This window comes from Lathyrus oleraceus, chromosome 5 (genome assembly GCF_024323335.1).
Source record: "Lathyrus oleraceus cultivar Zhongwan6 chromosome 5, CAAS_Psat_ZW6_1.0, whole genome shotgun sequence".
Taxonomy (NCBI): domain Eukaryota; kingdom Viridiplantae; phylum Streptophyta; class Magnoliopsida; order Fabales; family Fabaceae; genus Lathyrus; species Lathyrus oleraceus.
In genome coordinates, this window is record NC_066583.1 from 25905138 (window position 1) to 25929029 (window position 23892).

General features: G+C 37.9%; 1 pseudogene; it reads right to left on the bottom strand.

The window, feature by feature from the left end:
• On the bottom strand, window positions 1-19090 carry LOC127078522 (uncharacterized; annotated as a pseudogene).
• Window positions 19091-23892: the final 4802 nt, after the last annotated feature.

Here is a 23892-nt window from a genome sequence, read left to right on the forward strand (position 1 = left end):
CTATTTAACAATAGGTTTCCTTCCTTTCCACAATTCATAGAGAGTAGATGAAGTACCAACTCTCAGAGTAACACGATTGTGGATATAGCAAGCAATATTCATTGCTTCAGCCCAAAAATGATAAGGAAGATTTTTTGCATGAAGCATGACTTTAGTTGATTCTTGTAATGTCTTGTTCTTGCGTTCAACAACTCCGTTGTGGCGAGGAGTGATGGGAGATGAGAACTCATGACCAATACCTTCAAAAGAACAATATTCATAAAAATTTCATTTTCAAACTCCTTGCCATGGTCATTTCTGATTCAGACAATCATACTTTCCTTCTCTCTTTGAAGGTGTTGACAAAGGTCTTTGAATACCTCAAACTTGTTTGATTTTTCTATGATAAGATTCACCCATGTAAACCTTGAAAAATCATCAACAACCATATATACATACCTCTTTCCACCAAGACTTTCAACTTGCATAAGCCCCATTAAGTCCATATGAAGAAGTTCTAAAACTTTGGAAGTAGTCTAATGTTGCAACTTCGAATGTGACATCTTGGGTTGCTTCCCAATTTGACACTCACCACAGACTTTACCCTCCTTGATTTTGAGCTTTGGTATACCTCTAATAGCTTCTTCATACATAATATTCTTCATAACTTTGAGTTTCAAATGTTCAAGCTTCTGGTACCACAACTTGACTTTATCTTCCTTGGATATTAAGCATGTGGAAGAACAAGTAGTTTCTTGTGGTATCCATAAATAACAATTTTATTTAGACCTAACTCCTCTCATAAGAATATCATTATTCTCATTTGTAACCAAACATTCTGACTTGGTGAAATTGACTTTTAAACCTTGATCACACAACTGATTAATACTTATGAGATTTGCAATCATTTCATAAGTAGAACATCATCTAGTCTAGGAAGACCAATGCAACCTATCTTTCCTATACCCTTAATTTCATATTTATCTCCATTACCAAATGTGACAAAACTAGAGGAATAAGATTTAATGTCCATCAAATAATTCTTGACCCCTGTCATGTGTCTTGAACAACCACTGACAAAGTACCAGTCTTCTCTAGATGAAGCTCTAAGAGAAGTATGGGCTATAATACTAGAGACAAAAACCTTAGGTTTCCACTCCTTTCTAGTTTTAATCATCACATTATTATCCATATGATATGTTGGATGTTTTGGATAACCATACAATCTGTAACATAAAGGATTTATATGTCCATATTTACCACAATAATGGCATTTCCAAGGAAAAAACTTGACTTTAGTTTGAATTTCCTAATGTCTGGTAGGATGTTGTAACATTTGGTCAGACATCATGGGCTCATACTTTATTTATGGAGGAATAAATTTTGTCACATGGGTTTTTCCTTTCAGAGGTTGGTAATCAAAGCCTATACCTTTTAACTTTTCAGCCCCCTTTCCAACTTGAAGAATTTCATTTAACGTATCAGACCCATTATTCAACATTCTTACTGATTTGGTCATGTTTTCAAGTTTAGAATTCAATAGGGTTACCTCATCTTAAAGACCATAGATAATATATAAAAGATTCTCTTTCTCAGCGTGTTGTTGAGCTATAATTCTCTTATGCTTTTCTCCTATATTACACACCTCTTCATTTCTGACACAGAGCTCTCTGTATGAAATAGCCAATTATTTATAAGAAACATTTTCATCACATGAATCTTCATCAGATTCATATCTACCTGTGAAGGTTGTAATATGCTTAGCAGTTTCATCATCAGTTTCACCTTTAGAATCATCATCATACCAAGTAACATAAATACCCTTCTTTTGTTTCTTGACGTACGTGGGATATTCTGATCTAATGTGACCAATGTAACACCCTTCTAAAAACCCCAATCATTTAATTAAAATAATAAACATATAACAATCAGAGTAATTATGCCATTCAAGGGTGTCACACAATTATTCAAATTATTCACCAATTATAGATGTCATGCTCTTTATTAATTCAAACATAAGCATTTGCATAAAACGCAACGGATAGAGATCTCATCAATCATGTACAACATGTAACATTCACATGTAAATTATTCAACAATATAAAACGTCCCATCCCGATGTTACATCTATCAGAGCACGACCCACTAAGGAGACTACACTAGACTCCAAGCATTCGCTTCTACTCAACTCATTTCTCGTCACCTGAAAAATAATTGTAAGGGTGAGTTCCTCAATCGATATAATAAGCATTATAGAATATAATGTCATGTTAAGTAATTTAACGCATTAATCACCCTAATCACAACATACAACAGTAACAGTACATCAGCTCAACATCATACTCAACACCCACATAAAGCACAAGTATAATCTCAAATCATACTCCATAACAACACAAACACACGTATAATATTGGAATACATCCATTCATATTATACGCCATACATACATTATGCAATGAGACTCCACACATGCGGTACCGACTATTCGTGAACATATAGTTCAACCTCACCGATCAACTACGGATACGGCTACCAAGCCCACTAGTCCCACTCATTTGAGACCTAGTGACTCACTCACTAATTCCTCACCACGGGAATTAGCTACCACCAACTCACTAATTCCTCACCACGGGGATTAGCTACCACCAACTCACTAATTCCTCACCACGGGAATTAGCTACCACCACAAAGACTACAATATGCATGCTAATTCACCTAGCAATGCAAAATCATCAACCATAATCCACAATGGACTTATGCTCACACTCTAGGCCATAAAACAGTCCATTCACAAACACATGCATAATATATACACTCATAGCATTATGCATACCATCATACATCATCAACACATTCATCAAAACATCATATCATGTCAATTAATCCATCACAGTATTAGCACACTCTACTAATACCTACACTGCTCAAAACAGCGGGAATTAATCCCTATTACATCATATGCCAACATAGGCCAACCCTCAAATAGGCACACAACATTTAAAACACCAATTTTCCACTCTGCAACAGTGTTAACCGGTTAACGCCCTGGGTTAACCGGTTAACGCAGCACAATACGCTTCCTGTCCCCAAAACTTAACAGTGTTAACCGGTTAACGCCCTGGGTTAACCGGTTAACGCAGCACAAACAGCAATATTTCAGCAATCACAACAGTGTTAACCGGTTAACGCCCTGGGTTAACCGGTTAACGCAAGCAAAACAGCACATTTTCACAAATTATAACAGTGTTAACCGGTTAACACCCTGGGTTAACCGGTTAACGCAAGACAGAAGCTGTTCCTGCGCTAACTCAAGGCAGAATGCAGAATTCTCCGCATTTTCCGCCATTGGAGGACTTCCGGACCTCCGATTCCAATTCCGTAAAAAGCTATACGTTCGGGAAAACACGACTCACACAATCACGGATTAAATTTCAGTTTTTGACACAGTTTAACCAACGTAATTCCAGCATTCACCAATCCCAATTAGGGTCAAATAACGGCTTATCACTACCCATTACATATTATCCCATAATACCCATTAATCAACGATAAACCCCCCTTACCTTAGAAAATCCGGCAATTCTTTAAGCTTCAAGCTCTTCTCTTCTCCAACCTTCGCTCTCTTGCTCTTTCTCCTCCTCTGCCTCTTTCAGTCGCTTCTCTGAGTTTCACGTGAAAACCTTATTTCCAAAATGAACTCTTTTTCTTATTCCAACTTATATATTTTCCAAATTATATTATTCCAATAATAATAATAATCCAATAATATTCTAAATTATTTAATTAAATTAATAAAATAATATTAACTCAAATTAAATAATTATCTTATTTTAATCGGGGTGTTACAACTCTCCCCCACTAAAAGAGTTTTCGTCCTCGAAAACATACCTCAAGCGAATAACTCCGGATAAGACTCCTTCATCTGACTCTCAAGTTCCCAAGTCACATTGCCACCTGCTGGTCCTCCCCAAGCTACCTTCACCAAGGCAATCTCTTTACCCCGCAACTGCTTCAACTCTCGATCCTCAATCCTCATAGGTGATGTTTCAACAGTCAGGTTATCTCTCACCTGTACATCATCTATTTGGACTACATGCGACGGATCATGAATGTACCTCCTCAACTGAGACACATGAAAAACCTCATGCAAATTCGCAAGCGACGGCGGTAAAGCGACACGATAGGCTACCTCCCCTATCCTCTCCAAAATCTGATAAGGACCAATAAATCGAGGTGTCAACTTCTTCGACTTCAAAGCTCGGCCAACACCAGTTATCGGAGTAACACGAAGAAACACATGATCTCCCTCTTGGAACTCAAGTGACTTCCTCCTCTTATCATGATAACTCTTCTGACGACTCTGAGCAATTCTCATCTTCTCCTGAATCATCTTAATCTTTTCTGTAGTCTGTTGAACAATCTCCGGTCCAACCACAGCACTCTCACCAGACTCATACCAACATAAAGGTGTCCGACATCTCCTACCATACAAAGCTTCAAACGGTGCCATACCAATGCTTGAATGAAAACTATTGTTGTAGGTAAACTCAATCAAAGGTAGATAACAATCCCAAGCACCTCCTTTTTCCAAAACACAAGCCCTCAAAAGATCCTCTAGTGACTGAATCGTCCTCTCAGTCTGACCATCAGTCTGCGGATGATATGCAGAACTCAATCTCGGCTTGGTTCCCAAAGCTCTCTGCAAACTTTCCCAGAACTTCGATGTAAATCTAGGATCTCTGTCCGAAACAATACTCGGCGGAATACCATGCAGACTTACAATTTTCTCAATATACAACTCGGCTAGTCTCTCTAACGGATAATCCATTCTGATCGGAATGAAATGAGCCGATTTCGTCAATCTATCAACAATCACCCAAATAGCTTCAAAATTCTTACTTGTCCTCGGCAAACCAGAAACAAAATCCATACTGATACTATCCCACTTCCACTCTGGAATAGCCAACGGTTGCATTAGCCCAGACGGCTTCTGATGCTCAATCTTTGATTTCTGACAAGTCAAACAGGAATAAACAAAACTCGCAATTTCTCTTTTCATTCCCGGCCACCAAAATAACTTCTTCAAATCATGATACATCTTCGTAGCTCCAGGATGAATACTCAAGCCACTACGATGTCCTTCCTCCAGAATACTCTTCTTAAGCTCAGTAACATCCGGAATACACACCCGACTACCAAATTTCAAAATACCATTCTCATCAACTCTGAATTCACCACCTTGACCTTGATTCACTAAAGTCAACTTATCAACCAAAAGCATATCGGATTTCTGACCCTCTCTGATCTCATCCAGAATACCACTCGTTAACTTCAACATTCCCAATTTAACACTATTGTGAGTACTCTCACACACCAAACTCAAGTCTCTAAACTGCTCAATTAAATCCAATTCCCTAACCATTAACATAGACATATGTAATGATTTTCGACTCAATGCATCAGCCACTACGTTTGCTTTACCCGGATGGTAATTCAAACCAAAGTCATAATCCTTTAGAAACTCTAACCATCTCCTCTGTCTCATATTCAGCTCTTTCTGATCAAACAAATACTTTAAACTCTTATGGTCACTGGAAACCTCAAATCTTGACCCGTACAAATAATGCCTCCACAACTTCAGAACAAAAACCACAGCCGCCAACTCTAAATCGTGCGTCGGGTAGTTCCTCTCATGAACCCTCAGCTGTCTCGAAGCATAAGCTATAACCTGCTTATTCTGCATCAACACACCACCCAAACCCAACAACGAAGCATCACAGTAAACTTCAAATAGTTCCGACGGACTCGGTAATATCATAATAGGAGCACTAGTTAACCTTCTCTTTAACTCTTGGAAACCTTCTTCACATTTTGAGTCCCAAACAAACGCTTGCCCCTTTCTAGTCAACATCGTCAACGGTAACGCCAACTTAGAAAATCCCTCAATGAACTTCCTATAATAACCAGCCAAACCAAGAAAACTCCTTATCTCAAAAACTGACTTCGGAGCTTCCCACTTAGATACCGCTTCTATCTTAGAAGGATCAACAGCAACACCACCTCTCGAAATCACATGACCAAGAAAACTAACCTCTTCTAACCAAAATTCACATTTGGATAGTTTAGCAAATAACTTCTTTCCTCGTAGAACTTCTAAAACCACTCTCAAATGCTCAGCATGCTCTTCTTCAGATTTCGAATACACCAAAATGTCATCAATAAACACCACAACAAACTTATCTAGGTACGGATGGAAAATCCTATTCATATACTCCATAAATACCCCAGGCGCATTAGTCACACCAAAAGGCATTACAGAATACTCATAATGTCCATACCTTGTTCTGAAAGCAGTCTTCTGAATATCCTCAGTTTTCACACGTATCTGATGATACCCAGATCTCAAATATATCTTGCTGAACACACTCGCACCAACCAACTGATCCATCAAATCATCAATCCTCGGCAAAGGATACCGATTCTTGATCGTCACTTTATTCAGTTGCCTGTAGTCCACACACAACCTCATAGTACCTTCTTTCTTCTTAACCAACAACACTGGTGCACCCCACGGTGACACACTCGGACGAATAAAATTCTTATCCAACAGCTCTTCCAACTGACTCTTCAATTCAGTTAACTCAACAGCAGACATACGGTACGGAGCCATCGATATCGGTCTAGTACCAGGTACCAAATCAATCGAGAACTCAACTTCACGCTCTGGCGGTAATTCATTCACTTCTTTCGGAAACACATCAGGAAAATCACACACCACGGCTAGATTGCAAATCACCAGTTTATCTTTAGCCTCCAAAGTCGCTAACAGCATAAACAATTCTGCCCCATCTGCTACTTCCTCATTCACCTGCCTGGCTGATAGAAATAAACTCTTTCCTTCTTCAATCTCAGGAAATATCACAGTCTTATCAAAACAGTTGATAGAAACTCGGTTAAACACCAACCAGTTCATACCCAAGATAACATCAATCTGCACTAGTGGAAGACACACAAGGTCTATCCCAAAGTCTCTACCAAAAATACTCAAGGGACAATTCAAACAAACTGAAGTAGTAGTCACTGAACCCTTTGCAGGAGTATCAATCACCATACTTCCACGCATCTCAGATATCTCTAACTTAAGTTTCACAGCACAATCCAAAGATATAAAGGAATGAGTAGCACCGGTGTCAATAATAGCTACAAGAGGAAAGCCATTAATATAACACGTACCTCGGATCAAACGATCATCTGCAGAAGTCTCAGAACCCGATAAAGCAAAGACCTTGCCTCCTGACTGATTCTCCTTCTTTGGCTTAGGACACTGTGGACTGATATGATCCAACTCTCCACAGTTGAAACAAGTCATAGTCTTCGACCGACACTCTGCAGCCAAATGACCACTTTTTCCACACTTGAAACACTTCCTCACAGCACTGGTACACTCATGGACACGATGTCCAGCCTGACCACATCTGTAACACTTAGCAGGGGCACTAGAGTCTCCCCCACTAGGCCTCTTCATCCCACTCTGACTCTGAAAACCTTTGCCAGCTGCATACGGTTTTCCACGATCATTCTGATTCTTGCCTTTCCTATCAACTCTCTGCTGATAGCTCTCTGCTCTGGCTTTGGAATCCTGTTCAAAAATCCTGCAACAGTCAACCAAGTCAGAAAACACCCTGATCCGCTGATATCCAATAGCCTGTTTGATCTCGGGACGCAACCCGTTCTCAAACTTCACACATTTCGAAAATTCTCCAGCAGCCTCATTATAGGGAGTGTAATACTTTGACAGCTCTGTGAACTTAGCAACATACTCAGTAACAGACCGATTGCCCTGCTTCAATTCCAAGAACTCTATCTCTTTCTTTCCTCTAACATCCTCTGGAAAATACTTCCTCAGGAATCTCTCTCTGAACACAGCCCAAGTGATTTCAGCATTCCCACCAGTTTCCAACTCAGTGCGGGTAGCGACCCATCAATCATCAGCTTCCTCTGACAGCATATGCGTACCGAATCTGACCTTCTGGTTATCGGCACACTCAGTCACTCGGAAGATCCTCTCGATCTCCTTCAACCACTTCTGAGCACCATCTGGATCGTATGCTCCCTTGAACATTGGAGGATTGTTCTTCTGGAACTCACACAGTTGACGAGCAGCTCCCATTCCCACAACATTGGAGGATTGTCCATCAAATAATTCTTGACCCCTGTCATGTGTCTTGAACAACCACTGACAAAGTACCAGTCTTCTCTAGATGAAGCTCTAAGAGAAGTATGGGCTATAATACTAGAGACAAAAACCTTAGGTTTCCACTCCTTTCTAGTTTTAATCATCACATTATTATCCATATGATATGTTGGATGTTTTGGATAACCATACAATCTGTAACATAAAGGATTTATATGTCCATATTTACCACAATAATGGCATTTCCAAGGAAAAAACTTGACTTTAGTTTGAATTTCCTAATGTCTGGTAGGATGTTGTAACATTTGGTCAGACATCATGGGCTCATACTTTATTTATGGAGGAATAAATTTTGTCACATGGGTTTTTCCTTTCAGAGGTTGGTAATCAAAGCCTATACCTTTTAACTTTTCAGCCCCCTTTCCAACTTGAAGAATTTCATTTAACGTATCAGACCCATTATTCAACATTCTTACTGATTTGGTCATGTTTTCAAGTTTAGAATTCAATAGGGTTACCTCATCTTAAAGACCATAGATAATATATAAAAGATTCTCTTTCTCAGCGTGTTGTTGAGCTATAATTCTCTTATGCTTTTCTCCTATATTACACACCTCTTCATTTCTGACACAGAGCTCTCTGTATGAAATAGCCAATTATTTATAAGAAACATTTTCATCACATGAATCTTCATCAGATTCATATCTACCTGTGAAGGTTGTAATATGCTTAGCAGTTTCATCATCAGTTTCACCTTTAGAATCATCATCATACCAAGTAACATAAATACCCTTCTTTTGTTTCTTGACGTACGTGGGATATTCTGATCTAATGTGACCAATGTAACACCCTTCTAAAAACCCCAATCATTTAATTAAAATAATAAACATATAACAATCAGAGTAATTATGCCATTCAAGGGTGTCACACAATTATTCAAATTATTCACCAATTATAGATGTCATGCTCTTTATTAATTCAAACATAAGCATTTGCATAAAACGCAACGGATAGAGATCTCATCAATCATGTACAACATGTAACATTCACATGTAAATTATTCAACAATATAAAACGTCCCATCCCGATGTTACATCTATCAGAGCACGACCCACTAAGGAGACTACACTAGACTCCAAGCATTCGCTTCTACTCAACTCATTTCTCGTCACCTGAAAAATAATTGTAAGGGTGAGTTCCTCAATCGATATAATAAGCATTATAGAATATAATGTCATGTTAAGTAATTTAACGCATTAATCACCCTAATCACAACATACAACAGTAACAGTACATCAGCTCAACATCATACTCAACACCCACATAAAGCACAAGTATAATCTCAAATCATACTCCATAACAACACAAACACACGTATAATATTGGAATACATCCATTCATATTATACGCCATACATACATTATGCAATGAGACTCCACACATGCGGTACCGACTATTCGTGAACATATAGTTCAACCTCACCGATCAACTACGGATACGGCTACCAAGCCCACTAGTCCCACTCATTTGAGACCTAGTGACTCACTCACTAATTCCTCACCACGGGAATTAGCTACCACCAACTCACTAATTCCTCACCACGGGGATTAGCTACCACCAACTCACTAATTCCTCACCACGGGAATTAGCTACCACCACAAAGACTACAATATGCATGCTAATTCACCTAGCAATGCAAAATCATCAACCATAATCCACAATGGACTTATGCTCACACTCTAGGCCATAAAACAGTCCATTCACAAACACATGCATAATATATACACTCATAGCATTATGCATACCATCATACATCATCAACACATTCATCAAAACATCATATCATGTCAATTAATCCATCACAGTATTAGCACACTCTACTAATACCTACACTGCTCAAAACAGCGGGAATTAATCCCTATTACATCATATGCCAACATAGGCCAACCCTCAAATAGGCACACAACATTTAAAACACCAATTTTCCACTCTGCAACAGTGTTAACCGGTTAACGCCCTGGGTTAACCGGTTAACGCAGCACAATACGCTTCCTGTCCCCAAAACTTAACAGTGTTAACCGGTTAACGCCCTGGGTTAACCGGTTAACGCAGCACAAACAGCAATATTTCAGCAATCACAACAGTGTTAACCGGTTAACGCCCTGGGTTAACCGGTTAACGCAAGCAAAACAGCACATTTTCACAAATTATAACAGTGTTAACCGGTTAACACCCTGGGTTAACCGGTTAACGCAAGACAGAAGCTGTTCCTGCGCTAACTCAAGGCAGAATGCAGAATTCTCCGCATTTTCCGCCATTGGAGGACTTCCGGACCTCCGATTCCAATTCCGTAAAAAGCTATACGTTCGGGAAAACACGACTCACACAATCACGGATTAAATTTCAGTTTTTGACACAGTTTAACCAACGTAATTCCAGCATTCACCAATCCCAATTAGGGTCAAATAACGGCTTATCACTACCCATTACATATTATCCCATAATACCCATTAATCAACGATAAACCCCCCTTACCTTAGAAAATCCGGCAATTCTTTAAGCTTCAAGCTCTTCTCTTCTCCAACCTTCGCTCTCTTGCTCTTTCTCCTCCTCTGCCTCTTTCAGTCGCTTCTCTGAGTTTCACGTGAAAACCTTATTTCCAAAATGAACTCTTTTTCTTATTCCAACTTATATATTTTCCAAATTATATTATTCCAATAATAATAATAATCCAATAATATTCTAAATTATTTAATTAAATTAATAAAATAATATTAACTCAAATTAAATAATTATCTTATTTTAATCGGGGTGTTACAACTCTCCCCCACTAAAAGAGTTTTCGTCCTCGAAAACATACCTCAAGCGAATAACTCCGGATAAGACTCCTTCATCTGACTCTCAAGTTCCCAAGTCACATTGCCACCTGCTGGTCCTCCCCAAGCTACCTTCACCAAGGCAATCTCTTTACCCCGCAACTGCTTCAACTCTCGATCCTCAATCCTCATAGGTGATGTTTCAACAGTCAGGTTATCTCTCACCTGTACATCATCTATTTGGACTACATGCGACGGATCATGAATGTACCTCCTCAACTGAGACACATGAAAAACCTCATGCAAATTCGCAAGCGACGGCGGTAAAGCGACACGATAGGCTACCTCCCCTATCCTCTCCAAAATCTGATAAGGACCAATAAATCGAGGTGTCAACTTCTTCGACTTCAAAGCTCGGCCAACACCAGTTATCGGAGTAACACGAAGAAACACATGATCTCCCTCTTGGAACTCAAGTGACTTCCTCCTCTTATCATGATAACTCTTCTGACGACTCTGAGCAATTCTCATCTTCTCCTGAATCATCTTAATCTTTTCTGTAGTCTGTTGAACAATCTCCGGTCCAACCACAGCACTCTCACCAGACTCATACCAACATAAAGGTGTCCGACATCTCCTACCATACAAAGCTTCAAACGGTGCCATACCAATGCTTGAATGAAAACTATTGTTGTAGGTAAACTCAATCAAAGGTAGATAACAATCCCAAGCACCTCCTTTTTCCAAAACACAAGCCCTCAAAAGATCCTCTAGTGACTGAATCGTCCTCTCAGTCTGACCATCAGTCTGCGGATGATATGCAGAACTCAATCTCGGCTTGGTTCCCAAAGCTCTCTGCAAACTTTCCCAGAACTTCGATGTAAATCTAGGATCTCTGTCCGAAACAATACTCGACGGAATACCATGCAGACTTACAATTTTCTCAATATACAACTCGGCTAGTCTCTCTAACGGATAATCCATTCTGATCGGAATGAAATGAGCCGATTTCGTCAATCTATCAACAATCACCCAAATAGCTTCAAAATTCTTACTTGTCCTCGGCAAACCAGAAACAAAATCCATACTGATACTATCCCACTTCCACTCTGGAATAGCCAACGGTTGCATTAGCCCAGACGGCTTCTGATGCTCAATCTTTGATTTCTGACAAGTCAAACAGGAATAAACAAAACTCGCAATTTCTCTTTTCATTCCCGGCCACCAAAATAACTTCTTCAAATCATGATACATCTTCGTAGCTCCAGGATGAATACTCAAGCCACTACGATGTCCTTCCTCCAGAATACTCTTCTTAAGCTCAGTAACATCCGGAATACACACCCGACTACCAAATTTCAAAATACCATTCTCATCAACTCTGAATTCACCACCTTGACCTTGATTCACTAAAGTCAACTTATCAACCAAAAGCATATCGGATTTCTGACCCTCTCTGATCTCATCCAGAATACCACTCGTTAACTTCAACATTCCCAATTTAACACTATTGTGAGTACTCTCACACACCAAACTCAAGTCTCTAAACTGCTCAATTAAATCCAATTCCCTAACCATTAACATAGACATATGTAATGATTTTCGACTCAATGCATCAGCCACTACGTTTGCTTTACCCGGATGGTAATTCAAACCAAAGTCATAATCCTTTAGAAACTCTAACCATCTCCTCTGTCTCATATTCAGCTCTTTCTGATCAAACAAATACTTTAAACTCTTATGGTCACTGGAAACCTCAAATCTTGACCCGTACAAATAATGCCTCCACAACTTCAGAACAAAAACCACAGCCGCCAACTCTAAATCGTGCGTCGGGTAGTTCCTCTCATGAACCCTCAGCTGTCTCGAAGCATAAGCTATAACCTGCTTATTCTGCATCAACACACCACCCAAACCCAACAACGAAGCATCACAGTAAACTTCAAATAGTTCCGACGGACTCGGTAATATCATAATAGGAGCACTAGTTAACCTTCTCTTTAACTCTTGGAAACCTTCTTCACATTTTGAGTCCCAAACAAACGCTTGCCCCTTTCTAGTCAACATCGTCAACGGTAACGCCAACTTAGAAAATCCCTCAATGAACTTCCTATAATAACCAGCCAAACCAAGAAAACTCCTTATCTCAAAAACTGACTTCGGAGCTTCCCACTTAGATACCGCTTCTATCTTAGAAGGATCAACAGCAACACCACCTCTCGAAATCACATGACCAAGAAAACTAACCTCTTCTAACCAAAATTCACATTTGGATAGTTTAGCAAATAACTTCTTTCCTCGTAGAACTTCTAAAACCACTCTCAAATGCTCAGCATGCTCTTCTTCAGATTTCGAATACACCAAAATGTCATCAATAAACACCACAACAAACTTATCTAGGTACGGATGGAAAATCCTATTCATATACTCCATAAATACCCCAGGCGCATTAGTCACACCAAAAGGCATTACAGAATACTCATAATGTCCATACCTTGTTCTGAAAGCAGTCTTCTGAATATCCTCAGTTTTCACACGTATCTGATGATACCCAGATCTCAAATATATCTTGCTGAACACACTCGCACCAACCAACTGATCCATCAAATCATCAATCCTCGGCAAAGGATACCGATTCTTGATCGTCACTTTATTCAGTTGCCTGTAGTCCACACACAACCTCATAGTACCTTCTTTCTTCTTAACCAACAACACTGGTGCACCCCACGGTGACACACTCGGACGAATAAAATTCTTATCCAACAGCTCTTCCAACTGACTCTTCAATTCAGTTAACTCAACAGCAGACATACGGTACGGAGCCATCGATATCGGTCTAGTACCAGGTACCAAATCAATCGAGAACTCAACTTCACGCTCTGGCGGTAATTCATTCACTTCTTTCGGAAACACATCAGGAAAATCACACACCACGGCTAGATTGCAAATCACCAGTTTATCTTTAGCCTCCAAAGTCGCTAACAGCATAAACAATTCTGCCCCATCTGCTACTTCCTCATTCACCTGCCTGGCTGATAGAAATAAACTCTTTCCTTCTTCAATCTCAGGAAATATCACAGTCTTATCAAAACAGTTGATAGAAACTCGGTTAAACACCAACCAGTTCATACCCAAGATAACATCAATCTGCACTAGTGGAAGACACACAAGGTCTATCCCAAAGTCTCTACCAAAAATACTCAAGGGACAATTCAAACAAACTGAAGTAGTAGTCACTGAACCCTTTGCAGGAGTATCAATCACCATACTTCCACGCATCTCAGATATCTCTAACTTAAGTTTCACAGCACAATCCAAAGATATAAAGGAATGAGTAGCACCGGTGTCAATAATAGCTACAAGAGGAAAGCCATTAATATAACACGTACCTCGGATCAAACGATCATCTGCAGAAGTCTCAGAACCCGATAAAGCAAAGACCTTGCCTCCTGACTGATTCTCCTTCTTTGGCTTAGGACACTGTGGACTGATATGATCCAACTCTCCACAGTTGAAACAAGTCATAGTCTTCGACCGACACTCTGCAGCCAAATGACCACTTTTTCCACACTTGAAACACTTCCTCACAGCACTGGTACACTCATGGACACGATGTCCAGCCTGACCACATCTGTAACACTTAGCAGGGGCACTAGAGTCTCCCCCACTAGGCCTCTTCATCCCACTCTGACTCTGAAAACCTTTGCCAGCTGCATACGGTTTTCCACGATCATTCTGATTCTTGCCTTTCCTATCAACTCTCTGCTGATAGCTCTCTGCTCTGGCTTTGGAATCCTGTTCAAAAATCCTGCAACAGTCAACCAAGTCAGAAAACACCCTGATCCGCTGATATCCAATAGCCTGTTTGATCTCGGGACGCAACCCGTTCTCAAACTTCACACATTTCGAAAATTCTCCAGCAGCCTCATTATAGGGAGTGTAATACTTTGACAGCTCTGTGAACTTAGCAACATACTCAGTAACAGACCGATTGCCCTGCTTCAATTCCAAGAACTCTATCTCTTTCTTTCCTCTAACATCCTCTGGAAAATACTTCCTCAGGAATCTCTCTCTGAACACAGCCCAAGTGATTTCAGCATTCCCACCAGTTTCCAACTCAGTGCGGGTAGCGACCCATCAATCATCAGCTTCCTCTGACAGCATATGCGTACCGAACCTGACCTTCTGGTTATCGGCACACTCAGTCACTCGGAAGATCCTCTCGATCTCCTTCAACCACTTCTGAGCACCATCTGGATCGTATGCTCCCTTGAACATTGGAGGATTGTTCTTCTGGAACTCACACAGTTGACGAGCAGCTCCCATTCCCACAACATTGGAGGATTGTCCATCAAATAATTCTTGACCCCTGTCATGTGTCTTGAACAACCACTGACAAAGTACCAGTCTTCTCTAGATGAAGCTCTAAGAGAAGTATGGGCTATAATACTAGAGACAAAAACCTTAGGTTTCCACTCCTTTCTAGTTTTAATCATCACATTATTATCCATATGATATGTTGGATGTTTTGGATAACCATACAATCTGTAACATAAAGGATTTATATGTCCATATTTACCACAATAATGGCATTTCCAAGGAAAAAACTTGACTTTAGTTTGAATTTCCTAATGTCTGGTAGGATGTTGTAACATTTGGTCAGACATCATGGGCTCATACTTTATTTATGGAGGAATAAATTTTGTCACATGGGTTTTTCCTTTCAGAGGTTGGTAATCAAAGCCTATACCTTTTAACTTTTCAGCCCCCTTTCCAACTTGAAGAATTTCATTTAACGTATCAGACCCATTATTCAACATTCTTACTGATTTGGTCATGTTTTCAAGTTTAGAATTCAATAGGGTTACCTCATCTTAAAGACCATAGATAATATATAAAAGATTCTCTTTCTCAGCGTGTTGTTGAGCTATAATTCTCTTATGCTTTTCTCCTATATTACACACCTCTTCATTTCTGACACAGAGCTCTCTGTATGAAATAGCCAATTATTTATAAGAAACATTTTCATCACATGAATCTTCATCAGATTCATATCTACCTGTGAAGGTTGTAATATGCTTAGCAGTTTCATCATCAGTTTCACCTTTAGAATCATCATCATACCAAGTAACATAAATACCCTTCTTTTGTTTCTTGACGTACGTGGGATATTCTGATCTAATGTGACCAATGTAACACCCTTCTAAAAACCCCAATCATTTAATTAAAATAATAAACATATAACAATCAGAGTAATTATGCCATTCAAGGGTGTCACACAATTATTCAAATTATTCACCAATTATAGATGTCATGCTCTTTATTAATTCAAACATAAGCATTTGCATAAAACGCAACGGATAGAGATCTCATCAATCATGTACAACATGTAACATTCACATGTAAATTATTCAACAATATAAAACGTCCCATCCCGATGTTACATCTATCAGAGCACGACCCACTAAGGAGACTACACTAGACTCCAAGCATTCGCTTCTACTCAACTCATTTCTCGTCACCTGAAAAATAATTGTAAGGGTGAGTTCCTCAATCGATATAATAAGCATTATAGAATATAATGTCATGTTAAGTAATTTAACGCATTAATCACCCTAATCACAACATACAACAGTAACAGTACATCAGCTCAACATCATACTCAACACCCACATAAAGCACAAGTATAATCTCAAATCATACTCCATAACAACACAAACACACGTATAATATTGGAATACATCCATTCATATTATACGCCATACATACATTATGCAATGAGACTCCACACATGCGGTACCGACTATTCGTGAACATATAGTTCAACCTCACCGATCAACTACGGATACGGCTACCAAGCCCACTAGTCCCACTCATTTGAGACCTAGTGACTCACTCACTAATTCCTCACCACGGGAATTAGCTACCACCAACTCACTAATTCCTCACCACGGGGATTAGCTACCACCAACTCACTAATTCCTCACCACGGGAATTAGCTACCACCACAAAGACTACAATATGCATGCTAATTCACCTAGCAATGCAAAATCATCAACCATAATCCACAATGGACTTATGCTCACACTCTAGGCCATAAAACAGTCCATTCACAAACACATGCATAATATATACACTCATAGCATTATGCATACCATCATACATCATCAACACATTCATCAAAACATCATATCATGTCAATTAATCCATCACAGTATTAGCACACTCTACTAATACCTACACTGCTCAAAACAGCGGGAATTAATCCCTATTACATCATATGCCAACATAGGCCAACCCTCAAATAGGCACACAACATTTAAAACACCAATTTTCCACTCTGCAACAGTGTTAACCGGTTAACGCCCTGGGTTAACCGGTTAACGCAGCACAATACGCTTCCTGTCCCCAAAACTTAACAGTGTTAACCGGTTAACGCCCTGGGTTAACCGGTTAACGCAGCACAAACAGCAATATTTCAGCAATCACAACAGTGTTAACCGGTTAACGCCCTGGGTTAACCGGTTAACGCAAGCAAAACAGCACATTTTCACAAATTATAACAGTGTTAACCGGTTAACACCCTGGGTTAACCGGTTAACGCAAGACAGAAGCTGTTCCTGCGCTAACTCAAGGCAGAATGCAGAATTCTCCGCATTTTCCGCCATTGGAGGACTTCCGGACCTCCGATTCCAATTCCGTAAAAAGCTATACGTTCGGGAAAACACGACTCACACAATCACGGATTAAATTTCAGTTTTTGACACAGTTTAACCAACGTAATTCCAGCATTCACCAATCCCAATTAGGGTCAAATAACGGCTTATCACTACCCATTACATATTATCCCATAATACCCATTAATCAACGATAAACCCCCCTTACCTTAGAAAATCCGGCAATTCTTTAAGCTTCAAGCTCTTCTCTTCTCCAACCTTCGCTCTCTTGCTCTTTCTCCTCCTCTGCTTCTTTCAGTCGCTTCTCTGAGTTTCACGTGAAAACCTTATTTCCAAAATGAACTCTTTTTCTTATTCCAACTTATATATTTTCCAAATTATATTATTCCAATAATAATAATAATCCAATAATATTCTAAATTATTTAATTAAATTAATAAAATAATATTAACTCAAATTAAATAATTATCTTATTTTAATCGGGGTGTTACAACCAAAACCCTCACATCCATGACACTGAATACCTTTTCCTTGACTGTGCTTCTCCTCTATTCTTGCTTTTCTCTAAAATTCACTGTTCTTATTGATGTCGAATGACATGTTCTTGACATTAGGTCTTGGCTTCCTATCCATTCTCTTTAACACCTTATTGAATTGCCTCCCAAGAAGCACAGTAACATTAGAAATTCCTTCATTAGTCTACATGTCACATTGAGCTTCTTCATCATCAGTGTTGGAGATGAAATCTATGTTTTTGTTCTTCTTTTCAGATCTATCACTGATAGCCAATTCAAACGTTTGAAGTGACCCAATAGGCTTCTCCACTTTCAGGTTGTAGATGTCTTGTGCTTCTTCAATAGTTATGACCTTCATGTCAAACTTTTTAGGCAAAGATCTGAGGATTTTTCTGATGAGCTTTTCTTCTGACATCTTCTCTCCCAAGGCACTAGATGAATTGGAAATATTAAGAATATTCATTTGAAAATCATGAATATACTCATCATCTTTCATCCTGAGATTATCAAATTTGGTGGTGAGAAGTTGAAGTCTTGAAATTTTTACTTTTGATGTGCCTTCATGAGTGGTTATGAGGATTTCCCATGCATCTTTGGCCACAGTACAGGTATCTATTAAAACCTGAATATATTTTTGTTAACTCCATTGAATAAGGCATTCAAAGCTTTGGAGTTTACAAGAGCAAGTTCATCTTCTTCCTTTGACCAGTCCTCTTCAGGCTTCAAATTAGTTGTGTCCTTCCCATCTTTGTAATGCACCACATGATGTTCCTAACCTTTGATAGTTACTTTCCAGGTTCTGCTATCCATAGATTTTAGAAAAGCCACCATACGCACCTTCCAGTAATCATAGTTGGTGCCATCAAGAATAGGTAGTTTGTTGACAAATCCTCCTTCCTTGTCCATACTACCAAAAAATATCTCCCTGGAGCTCACCCAAAATAGAACATGGTGCCAGCTCTGATGCCAATTGAAATTCTGGTATGCAGATACCAAATATCGTATACGATGTCATGGCACCAGGATCAGGACATTGTCAAACTAGAAATAATTACAGTGTTAAAGTAAATAGTAGGAAGTAAATAACGCATGTCAATTGTTAACCCAGTTCAGTGCATCGTGATCTACATTTGGGGGCATCCAAGCTAGGAAGGAAATCCACTATAATAGTATTAGTTTGAAGTTCTAAACAACCTCTGGTTTTACAAACTTCTCACTTAATCACTACCCTCGGAATTTATATCTAAGACTCTTATAGATATGAGACTCTTCTTACTTCCCTTCAATCACACAATAATGATAGCAAATTTTAACAATAAACAGAAGACACACTTCAATGAAACAAAATCCACTCTTGCTTTAAAGCTTATGAGTGATTCACAATTATAACTAAAAAACTCAGTCCAATTCAAGCATCTAAATGATACAAGAATGGATCACAAATAACAATAGACAAACTAAACCCTAACAAAAATTATCACATATGCAACTTCGTCATTTTCTTAGGTTTATAATCATCCTTTAAATAACACTAGAAAAACATGGGCTTCGGGCTAAACAATCAGCAAATCTAAACAAATCAAATCAGATTACTGCACAATCTTCTGCAGAATCAAATCAAACCAAATATAATGTTTCCTTAAATGTTTTGACATCCTTTCTAGGAAACAAGGCACAACTGGAAATGATATCTGAGCTTCTAAAATAAGCACTTTGAACCGCATAATATGTGAAACAAATCATCAAAGAATCTTCACTAGTCTCACGCTAAAAAACAAATCTTCCAAGAATGTAAAACCATAGCATGCCACGATGTCGTACAAGCGTGTCAAGATATCTTTTCCAACATCTTGCTATTTCACTTGTTTTAACAAAATGATGTCAATCACAAAAGACACAACCTAACAATAAGAACACTAGTTTGGGAAGTTCATGAAGATCTTGAAACAACTTCATGTAAATGCATCACTGGTTGACGCAATACAACAAATGTCAAACTATTCCAAGTTCACGAAGGATATATTTAATGGACAAGTGACTTCAAGTACAAGAGATGGGAGGGGTGAATTAAGGTATTTAAAATTCGTAATTAATTAAAAAGTTTTCTTACTTAAAACAACATTTTATGTTAGTATTAAAAAATAGAGTGAAAAACAGCGGAAATAAATAACACAATAATTTAAATGTCTGAATTTAAAGAGATAAAGTTATAGAGATGACATCCATATTTATCCAGGTTCGTCGGAATGTTGGCCTACTCCAATCCTCAAGAGATCTTCTTGAGAGTTTTCGTAATAATCTTGAGTTTTTACAAGTCATGCCTACGAACCTTCGTTGCAAGCGAATCAAGATATTTTACACGGACTTATCCCTCTAACCAAACATGAGCTTTTTCTATAGTCTGAGTTCACAAACCAAGTAGAGATTTTACCGATTAATCTCAATAACCAAACTAAACTTTTATCGGCTAAGTTATATAACCAAACAAAGATTAACACTGGTTTATCTCAATAACCAAACACGGTCCTTCAAGAGAATCACACTCTTAAAATAAATAATGACACGACACCAATAGTTTTCACTCACAAGACACTAAGGTAACTTTGATGAAAAGAAAATATCAAAGAGAGAAAAGGAGAGTAATAAAATGATAAGAGAGAAAATAAGGAGGTAAAGGCACCAACTCAAATAACGTATCCTAATCCAATTGAAAAATAAACCAAAAACAGAAAATGCAGTAACAAGGATTCGAAGCGTGAACCCTATTAGATCTAGAGCCCATTTGTTTTGCCTTTTTTAAAAATTATTTTTATAGTGTAACATAATTTTGAGTAACATTTATTTACAAAGAAACTTTTCATAAAAGCTTCAAATAAAATTTGGTTTGAACAGTTATTCTTAAATGTTATTTTAGATATTTCATCATTTTATTGAAACTTTTTTTGGATATCAAAAATTTTAAAAATCACTTAATTTTGAAGCTATTTCAAATAGTTTTTCATAAAAATTATTTTTGAGATACAATTTTTTCAAAAAATTATGATTTCGACTATATTTTGATCTTCAATAATGTATGCTTATGTTATAGGATGTCAAAATTAGTTTTTCAATTTAGAAAAAACGAATATAATTTTTTTTATAATATTTTGAAAAATAGTTTTATAAAATCCATTTTTAAAAATACAAAGAAAAAATCCATTTTTTAAAGTTGAAACAAATTGTCCCTTATTCCCTCAGTTATTACAAAAATCTGACAGAATAGATTGTATGTTTAAAAAAACAATTAAACATGGCTCACAGAAAAAATATATCTCAGTTATCTATTTATTGAGGTGAAAGTTGTCATAAAATGTATTATTTGTAGTAGTGTACATTTCTTTCTGGCCAAATTCCCCCACCATAAGAGTCAAAGCGCTCTTCTTCCTTCATTGAATATGCATGTGATCATTACTAAACTAAATATATCATAAGCAAACAAGTTGAAGACGAAGAAGCCAAGAGCTTTCAAGACTTGCCAAAAATAATTTTCCTTTCTTCCCTACTACGGACGTCAACCAGTAAGTGTGTGTCGACTAGGCGTTTCAAGCCTTTATGGGAAGCTTCACCCGAAGGAGTAACCCCTTGGTATAACCAAGATCTTTGGCATAACTCATCAGTTTTTTCTTCAAATACAACTCTTTTTGAGAAAAGTCATCCTCTTTGTAGATGTATAACCCATTTCCTATTAGGAAATGACTATCGTTCCAATACTTTGGGAACACACTTACCTCCACTCCATCTCTGACATCGTAGACCACTGCATAAGCCTCTTGGTGGATAAGGGTAACCAGGAAAAATCGATCTTCAAAATATTTTAAGTTCTCATAGAAATCCCCGAAGCCATAGACGATTGACACCAGAGGAACTAAGCCTCGACCCTGCACCTGAGTCACATGACTATGGTGAACTCAGAAAAAAGGAAAGAAAATAGTCAAAGAAGGCCTCCAATTCAATTATTCTCACCAATGGAAGAAGAATTTTACATACGCTTAACTCGCAGGATGAAGCTGCAATGGTTTTACTATAAGATGCTTTAGAAGTTCCATCTTAAAGATATTTATGGGCAGTTGAAGACCTATGATCGAGAAAATGCATTCATAAAAATGGATGGTGCAATCACCACACTCGCTGCATATATTATCATTTTCTCCGGGAGTCAAAACACCCTAACTTGAGGATGGACCGGCATCAGAAAATGCCCCATCAAGATTACCCTCTCGAGCAAAGATATAAACGATTGAACAATAAATAGAATACATCCATGAAATGCGAACATCTTCCTTCAACTTTTGGCTCTTGATGGATACTATTTTTTCTAGACATAAAAGCGAAATATCAAAGAAAATAAGGTAACAAGGAATTATGAAAGATAACTCAAAGAAATGGGGAATTGACTCTTCAAAAATTATACGGGGGCATGCTGAGGAAAATATGCCCTATCAATGTTTCAAATCACTTACATACAACACTCAAGTATTCTAATTCCCAAGAGTCATTATGAGGGTACCTCTGAAAAGATGTTTGAAGCAGAAGACACATTAAATGCGTAAATCCCAATACCATAACGCCTCTTCTTGACTTACAAGTGCAACAGAAGATTAGTCGATCGTCGAGATAGATATGACAAACCCTTGCACGACCATGCATAAACAAGGGCTTGCAGGACAACTGTTCTGGGCCAACCATTTAGAGAAAGATATAGGTTATTTAGAACCTTCTCAGCACATAAGAGCTATCCTGCAGATGAATACAAATGATGCAAGTCTCAAATACATCTAACGACTCCTTGCATTGCATGCCTAACAAATAACAGATTGTTATGACCACTCCCTTATAAATATAAAACACGTCAATTCAGATAAAATAACTTAAATAATCAACTTTTTTAAATAAATATCCAAACTAACCCACGTTCCCACGTATTTCTCAAACTAACCCACTTTCAAACCAAAAAAAAATTCAACACAAAGGTGACGACAATTCAATTGGCGACAGTGTGCAAAAATTAAGAGGAGTTACTAATCCAATTGACGAAAGTGTACAAATACAGAGGAGAGAGTGTATTCTCTCTCCTCTGTGTTTGTACACTGTCGCCAATTGAATTGTCGACTCCTTTTAATTTTTGTACACTGACGCCAATTGAATTGACGCCACCTTTGTGTTGAATTTATTTTTGTTTGAAAGTGGGTTAGTTTGAGAAATTCATGGGAATGTGGGTTAATTTGAGTATTTATTTGAAAAAGTTGATTATTTAGGTAAAAATTTCTCTATTTCAGCTACTCAATTTCAAGTTCAATTTTAATTCACTTTTTTTCTTCGTATACTAACTTGAATATTAAAGTGCTAACCTTACCGTTCATCATTTTACCACCATACTAAAAGTCCAAATAGTTGTAATATTTTGTAATCGTCCATTGTTTTTAAAAAGATTTATAAATTTGTTATTTTTGATGTTAATTTTAATTTCAATTTTTTTTATCTATCTCTATGTAATAAATACCGATAAATGTTTTTTTTTCCAGAAAATACTAAATATTATTACTACAAAATAAACAATACCGTTTCCTTATTTTAAGACAATGTCTAAGTACAATGTATCACGATCATATTCAACAAGTGCATAGTAACTATCACTTTCTCATTAAACAAGAGATTAATATTTTATTATT